This window comes from Grammomys surdaster, unplaced genomic scaffold (assembly GCF_004785775.1).
Source record: "Grammomys surdaster isolate TR1022 unplaced genomic scaffold, NIH_TR_1.0 271, whole genome shotgun sequence".
In the NCBI taxonomy this organism is placed as follows: domain Eukaryota; kingdom Metazoa; phylum Chordata; class Mammalia; order Rodentia; family Muridae; genus Grammomys; species Grammomys surdaster.
The window spans coordinates 722,426-730,673 of record NW_021604712.1 but is presented as its reverse complement, the minus strand read 5'-3'; the positions used below and the strand labels follow the sequence as shown (position 1 = coordinate 730,673).

The window sequence follows — 8,248 nt, the reverse complement described above, 5'->3', positions numbered from 1 at the left end:
CCCTCTCCCTCTCCCTCTCTCTCTCCTTCTCTCTCTCCCTCTCCCCCTCTCTCTCTTTCTCTCTGCTTTCTCTCCTCTCCTCTCATCCTCCTAGCTAAACCTAAAGCTAACTGGCCAATACACCTGCTCTATGTCAACCTGTATTTCAACAACATTATCCCAAGTGAAACAATTATCTTTCCATGCCTCTTAGGGCTTCTGTTTGCTAGCAAATGCCTCTGGGTGCCTCATACAGAGTCTGTATTATTATTATTTACTACATCATTATTGTAGCCATTTCTCTAAGGTTTTGAAGAATGAGGTCATGCTTGAAATAGTAGACCCTGTATTAAAAAAAAATCACTCTTCCTTTCAGATTGAATAAAAGAAAAAAAATCTGACAAGAAATGGGCATAGTGTTAAATAGGATAAGACATCATGCCTCCATTTCAACAATAGTTTAATGAAAGAGACAAACAGATTTATAGAGAACTATTTGTGAGAATATAATAAGTGCTTTAGAAATTTATTTTTTAGGTATAATGGTGATGCCAAGTCTCAGATAAGCACTGTATGGTGATGGATAGTAGAAACAGAGACAAGACATTTTACTTAAGGAACATAACTGATAAAAAATGAAAATAAATATATAAATTAGATTCATCACCTTGGTTTACAGAATGTAGTCTAGGTAGTCCAATGGGTAGTTGTTGAATTCACAAAGCTGGATCGCTCAGCAATCCTATTCTGGTGCTGAAGGCCAGCAGATTCCTGGAGAGCTACTGGTCTTCGGTCTACGTTGAAATCTCAAGGTTCTAACATGGGGTTCTAAAAATTGCTGCAGCAAATGGATAGATGAACTTGCCAGTAAGAGTGAGGGAAAGCAGACAAAAAGCAAATTTTCTTTCTTCCATGCCCTTTCAACTGGGCTAACACCAGAAGTTGCCACCTATGTCTAAGATGGATCTTTCTGCTTCAAATAGTCTGACTTATAAAAAGAAAAAAAAAAAGCCTCACAGGAATACTTCAGCAGCTTGTATTCCAATCAGTCTGACAACCAAGACCAGCCATCCCAGGCATCTTCATGGGTCATGCTGTGTTCTTTCAGCAGCAGAGAGTCCATGAAGGATTCTGAGAAGGGGAATGCTGGCATGGAAAGAGAATCAGCATGGAAAGAAGCACAGTGTGACAGAAAAAAATATAACAGATAAACTGGGATACAACTAAATCATTAAAGTAACTGTAGAAATCCAGAACATTCCGAATTAAGACAAATGTGTGTGACTGCAGCTTTTTTTACAGAACTGGGAGGAAAGGATGGAGGGGAAACTGATTGGGATGTAAAAAATACATATTAATTAATTAACTTTTTTAAAAAAAGGTTAATAGGTATGGGGCACTACCCATCATTTGTCTGGTACTGATATAGAAAAATCTAGTGTTAAGAAATGTTAGAGTTGTATACTTCGCTTTTATCATCATATTTTTCTCTCACTATAGGAAGAAAGTTGTAACAAATGGTGTGGTTGAGTATATACTCTCTGTTCCAATAAGGCTTCCAGCATCCTCTCTCATCTTATTTGCTCTTCTCTGAGAGCCCACATACTACGTCAGCCACATTTTTACCTGCCAGTGCCAGCAGGAAGCAACTGAAACCCAACTGCTCTCAAGGGGACAATCTTCCAGCACACTGTGAAAATGGATCTACTTTCCTCAAAATACACAGGATTGACGCTTTCAAAGCATTCTGGCATACAGTATTGTAAAAAGTTGAATTCTATCTTAAAGATCATCTGGCCCATGGATTCTAAAATAAATACGACACTGTATAAAAAATATATTGATTCTGTTTAAAATATTTTAATATGAACACTCTGGATAGAGGCCAGAGCTCTGTGTTTGTAATACTTTACTATCTGGATTTGAGATTCGGCAAAGTTTAGGAACCTCTGGTCATCCTAACAATGTTTGAATCCCACCTGAAATAACCCTCTCAAATCATTCATTGACAGTATGTGTTCAGGCACTGTCCACAGAGCCTTACTTCCTGCCTCTATGGTTCACTTCTTATTTCAAAACGTTAGCCTATTTTGATGTGCAATTTGATATCACCAGCATAAAATAGGGTCCCCCTTCTATACTCAACAGGGAGAAGGTTATCAGGAAAACCCAGATCTGCATGGCTCTCCATGATGCCCATGTGCTTCTTTCCACATCAATGACTCCAAGGGAAGGTCCCCCTTCACCTGCAGTGTCACCAAGGAACGTGACCTTTTAGTCTCACATCCTATATGGAACTGCATCATTTTTTTAAAAATACCATAGATAAACCAAAAGAATTAAGAGTCATTTAACCAAAGTGCTAGAAGCAGCATGTTACGACTCAGTGTTAACTTGCATGTTTTACAGGACACACTAAAGACCTAACAGTGCCTCCTTTTCTTTCCTCTCCAAGATATTCTTGTTATTCACAGTTCCTGTCTTCCTCCCATGGTATCATGTCAATTCTGGATGCCACTACCTGTTTCCTGAATGAAACTCCAGTTCTCTTTACTGAAGAAAGAATCCTGGCTTTGTCTTTACTCTTTTGGCTTCTTCTCTCCAGGCTTTGCCAGCTCAAAGAACAAGCCTCAAGGGCTCAATACCTTAGAAAGAGAGAAAGGGGGGGCTTTATTCCTATGCCATATTGTTTTTTCCTGCAATGTGGGTGGTAGCCTATATGCAACAGAATACATACATACATACATACATACATACACACACACACACACACACACACACACACACACACCTCAGTTTAGCAACCATCCATTTCTTCTTAAAAAATAGTCTAGCCTCATAGTCTAGCATGATTGAGCTGAGTATGTTAGTACCTTCCCTATGTCTATGATACGAAAGCCATAGCTTAGGCTGAGCTCAGAGCAGGCTGTTATGGAGAAGTGACAACATTCTTAGCCATAATTTATTCCTGATATACAAATTGTTTTCCAGGCAGAAAGCTGTGGCATTATCAGTTCATTCCTGCCAGTGTTAACTTGAAATCTGTCTCTCAGTATTTTCTGTCTATAATTTGTTTACCTAGGATATCAACTTTGCCCCATCTAATAGAGAGATACAAATAATCAATCAAAAACATATTCCTTTCAGGAAATTATATAACAAAAGGCAGCTTCCATGCCTTCCTTTGGCATAATTGCCATTATCAGAGCCAGAATACAGAACTGTATGAACAACTATTTCAATGCACCAAGTTTTTTTTTTAATTTTTATTTATTTTTCTGTTTATTTATTTATTTATTTGAAATGGACTTTCATATAGCCCTGGTTGGCCTGAAACTTCCTATGTAACTGAGGCTGAATTTCTTTTAAGACTTATTTACTTTATACAAGTACATTGTAGCTGTTGCCTTCAGACACACCTGAAGAAGTCATCAGATCCCATTACAGACGGTTGTGAGCCACTCTGTGGTTGCTAGGAATAGAAATCATAACCTTTGGAAGAGCAGTCAGTCCTCTTAACTGCTGAGCCATCTCTCCAGCCTGCAGCAAGTTTTAAGACTCTAAAAAAAAAATATATCAGTCTTTACTTTTTAAAATCCACATGTTCTAGAAATGTTTCCATTCTACAGAGCAGGTGTGGTCTCTTTTTCCTGATATCTTAGGCTGAGTCATAGGGATCTCAGTGCATATGAGAGCTCTGGGAGTTTGTTAAATAGAATGAGCAAAAGGAAGCATGGATGATGGGAGGATGGAGGGAAGGATGGACGGATGGATGATGGATGGATGGATGATGGATGGATGGATGCATATAGGCTACAGCAGTGCTCCATATCATTAATCTGCAGGTTTGAAATGTTGTTGTCCAGGTAGAATTAGGGCAAGAAAAATGTTGGCCTGATTCTTATGAGATACAATTGCCTTGCTGTGGTGTTGTAACTACAGCCCAAGCTGAGCAAAAGCAGAGCGGTCTCATAAACATGATTATGCCAGATGGGGAACTGATTAAACAGGCCAGCTAACAATATCTGTTCATCTTAATTAGGGCATAGCTTGAAGATGACTGCCTGAAATCCAATCTCATCACAACCAGAAGCAATGGAAATTGCCAAGCACACTGCTTCCTCCCTAAGAACATGAGCCTGGGATGGCTGTAATTTCTTTTAAAAACACATTTCAGGGGAAAATTGATCTGATTTGTTAGGGTATCATTTGAGGATGGTCCAAATTACAGAAGATAAATATGGAAAATGGCAAAAAATGTTGATGATAAGCAGAACAAATAGAGGCCACCCTCTATTGCTTAGAGCTTAGGCATTTTTTTTTTTTAAGGAAAATGAGAACCCACATCCTTATTATACTTTATTTCTTCCTCCAGGGTGCCAACATGCAACTTCTAAAGCAAACAATAGATTTCACTCTTCAGTCCTGATGAAGCTCTGTCACTAAGTGCAGCCTAAGACAAGAAGGTTAGCCATTTTGAGGTCCCCAGTCTCCCAGTGTGCAAACGGCAGAGGGTAAACTTACGATCTTATACTCATAGGCTGGACCAGGGTCATCAAGTATCAGCAATGTCTACTCTCTGAAGCCACCTGCATGCTACTGCTCCTTTAATCTGGTTAGGACAGATGCTGTTACGTTAGAGAGTTCTACAGCCTTGAGCAATTAAACAGCTTTTCCCTGGTCACATGGCTAGAAAACAGAAAGTCTGTGAGTGAAAAATAGGAAATCCTGTTCCAGAATCCTTTGTTTCAGAACCTGACACATTGGTTTTTTTTCTCCAGAAAATATCTGTCATGTGGACAGAGTTGGAAGAAAGGGGGATGGACCAAGGATAGGTACTGAGGGGCCTCTCCTAACATCAATTTAGTAATTATTACCTAATTTTTTATAAGCCTTCTAGTTATAAGTCAGTTTTCTCTATAGATCAGCCTGCAAGGGCTGGGTTTTGTTAGCAAGCCAATTTATACAGTGTATCCCACTTGATGAAAAAAGTGCTCAAGGCAAACTAACAAATTCACACCAATATTGACTCATCTGTCTCTAAATGTGGTTAATGCAGGTCAGTCCAAGAGAGACAACCCACACAGCTTTCCTAAAATGATACCTTTGAGAGCTAACAAGATCCAAATGTGGGCTAGAGTAAACCTGTCCAGGTCATGCCCACCTTTGGGGTCACTTACGGAGAACTGTTCATTAAGTGGCTAATAGAGGATAACCCTGTTTGAATCAAACACAAAAGCATAAGCTCCTCATTAGCAGGATTGTATGTACTTGAAAGTACCTGGGAGGTAGCCAGTGGTATTTACACAGTCATAATTGAAAGGCTGCAGATCATTTGCCTCTAAGTATCCAGCCTCAAATGAAAAAAGGAAATTATTTTTCTTTTACCCTCTAGGGCCTGCAGCCTGGTTCTATGTTTCTCAAACTCTATGGCAAAGAGCATTAACCTTGGAATTTTCCTAGTGAATAATGAGAAATATAATTATAAAATGTACCTTTGAAAAGTCTTTATCTGTGTGAAACCATTTCAAGACCCCCAGCAGGTGACTGAAACCTCTGACAGCAATGAGCCATCTTAGACTCTAACCACCCATACCTACATCCTGAAGATAAGGTTTAATGAATCAGTTCAGGGCAATGAGAGATCAACGGTAGCCAAGAAGAAAGAGAACAGTTGCAGTATAGTGAAACTTACGTATGTGTGGGGACCACTTTCCTAAGTGCAGTCTGTAAGGGTCTAGGCCACCTCTCTTGCTCTCATCCTCAGGACTAGTTCACCCACGATTTAGTCATCAGGCCTGCTCCACTGAGTTGCCCAATCAAGGTGCAGGGCCCACTCTCCTGAGTGCTATAGCCAGTGGAGGGATGGATGGTTAGCTCTCCAGTTCTCGTGCCTTAGAGTCTAATTCTCCCAACTACCACAGGTGATAAGGGAGAGGGAAGAGGGCATCTCCCCTGTACCCACATCACCTTATAGCAGATGAGTGGCAAGGCCAGCTCTCCCGTACTCTAGCCCCTGGGGCTGGATCACCTGTGCCCTTCCACCAAGGCCAACTCTACTGTGCTACCTAGGTGAGGTGCAGAGCCTACTCTGGTGACTGCTGTAGGTAGTGAGGGGTGGAAACAGCTCACCAATTCTCATGACCCCAGGGCCGGCTCTCCAACTGCTTCAGACGGTGAGGGATGAGCTGGAGAGGTCATCACCCCCAAACCCATACCACTTCATGACAGAGGAGTGGTGGAGGCAGCTCTCTAGTGTTCTTGCCTTTTTATCTGTGCTCCCTCTCTGCCAACTGTGCTGTCTAGGTGAGGTACAGGGTCCGATCCCCAAGCTAGTGAGAGATAGGGCTATCTCTCCCATAACCATGACCCTGGGCAGCTTTTCCAAATGCCAGAGTCAGCTCTTCTACACTCATGCCTTTGGGACAACTCACCCCCACCTCCACCACCAGGGCCAGCTCTAGTCTTCTGCCCTAGGTGAAGTGCAGGGCCCCTTCTCCTGAATACCCACTCTTCTGAGTGCTGTCATCAGGAAAGGGTGGGGACAGCTCTCCAAATCACCAAAGCCAGTGAGAGGCAGGGCCAGTTCTTCACAGCCCCTGTATGTCCATGTGGACCCAGGTGGCTGCCCTAGTCAGGGACATCCTCATGTTCTCTAGTGGTAATATAAGCTACAGACATGGCACTCAGTGGTAGCTAGGCTGTGACATCAACATTGCCCCAGGAAGAAGGGTTGGCCACTTACAACAAGCTCCCCCTCTCCACCCTCGAGTCTCCAGTTCCATCCCTCTTCATAATGCTCAAGCTGTTACACTTCTCTTTGTTTCCCATCTGTCCAACCCATACTTACACATTGTGCTAGATCCCACTGTAGGCTGGCCATGCAGCTGGCAGGCCCCCGGGTGACACTCTCAGCCAGTGCTGCATGGCGTCACACCACGCAGGTGCCTATGGCCCACCTGTGTGTGCCTGAGTGCAGATCTGTGGATGGCATGGTGGTCTACATCTCTCTGCTTGTCTTCCTTCTCTCTCACTGTGTTACCTGGATTTGATTTGGCTTGATTTGATTTTATGTGTCCTAGGCATAAAACAGCTTCGGCCACCAAGCAAGACATCAAGCTAGGATGAACAAAGAACTGCCATTTGCTCTGCCACTGACTGATATAAGAATACCACCACCAAGATGTCTCTTTGCCCATTGCTTTAGGGGGTGGGGATGTTATTTTTTTTAAACCTGTCATCAAGTTCAATTTGTGCTATACAAATATTATTGAGCAGAGGTCCATTCCCTAGAGCATGATCAAACTGCCAGGGATCACATTCTTAAAGAAGAACTCCGTCTCCCACTAGCTACCAACTGCCAGTAGTTCTTCAGCTAGGGATTGTATCTTTTGCACACCTTCCCACTTCATTCTGGGACTTTGTCTGATACATGCAATCATAACAACTTTGAGTTCATATGTGCAACTATCCTGTTTGTGTCCAGAAAACTCCCTTTCCTTAGAGTCATCTACCATTTTTTGCTCTTACACTCTTTCCATTCTCTCTTCTATGTTGGTTTCTGGCTTTGAGAGTAGGGGATGTGATAGAGACGTTCTATCTACGGTCTCTTATTTTCTGCACGTTGACCAGTTGTGTTCTCTATGTTGATTGTCACTGCTTCTCTGATGAGGATAAGGAATGCACTGTTCTATGGGGATACTGATTAGTCATTAGGAGTTATTGTAATAGTATTCAAATTTTGGAGAATATTGGTAGGTTCTCCCCTGGGGCTAATGACATATCTAGCCACAGATTTTTGAGCCCAACCACAGTACCACCATGTTCCCTCTCGCATCCATGTGGGAACAGGCCTTAAATCCAATCAGAAAGTGTTGAGTCACTATGAACGATTTGTGCCACAATTGCACCAGCAGGCATTCTCGCCAAGCTAGTCATTAGTGTAGTTCACAGCTGGGTAAGACTGATGATCACTTTCATTTCATTCTCGGCAATTTCCGAGCATCTTCCAGCACTATGAAAGCTGCCCAAAGGAAAAATAATTAAATCATACCTCCAACTTCTTTTCAAATAAACTTTGATAGTCTCTACGTTTCCTGTAAAAAGACATTTACATAACTCTCATTATATATCTTCTGGGATAGTAAAGCCCTTAGTCTAATTCAGTTCAGCTAACAAATAAACATTCATCGTGGATAGACTTCATTTAAAAAAAAAAAAAAACCTGTAGGTTTTGTGAAAGCCACAGAGTTGAATCTTGAAGAAGGAA

The 8,248-nt window shown here is 41.8% G+C and overlaps 1 non-coding gene across 1 annotated transcript; it reads right to left on the bottom strand.

Annotated features, from left to right (window-relative positions):
• Positions 1 to 7,048: 7,048 nt before the first annotated feature.
• LOC114628806 lies at positions 7,049 to 7,188 on the bottom strand. Its single transcript, XR_003712542.1, has one exon. It is a non-coding gene; the product is annotated as a small nucleolar RNA SNORA48 (small nucleolar RNA).
• Between the last annotated feature and the right edge of the window lie 1,060 nt (positions 7,189 to 8,248).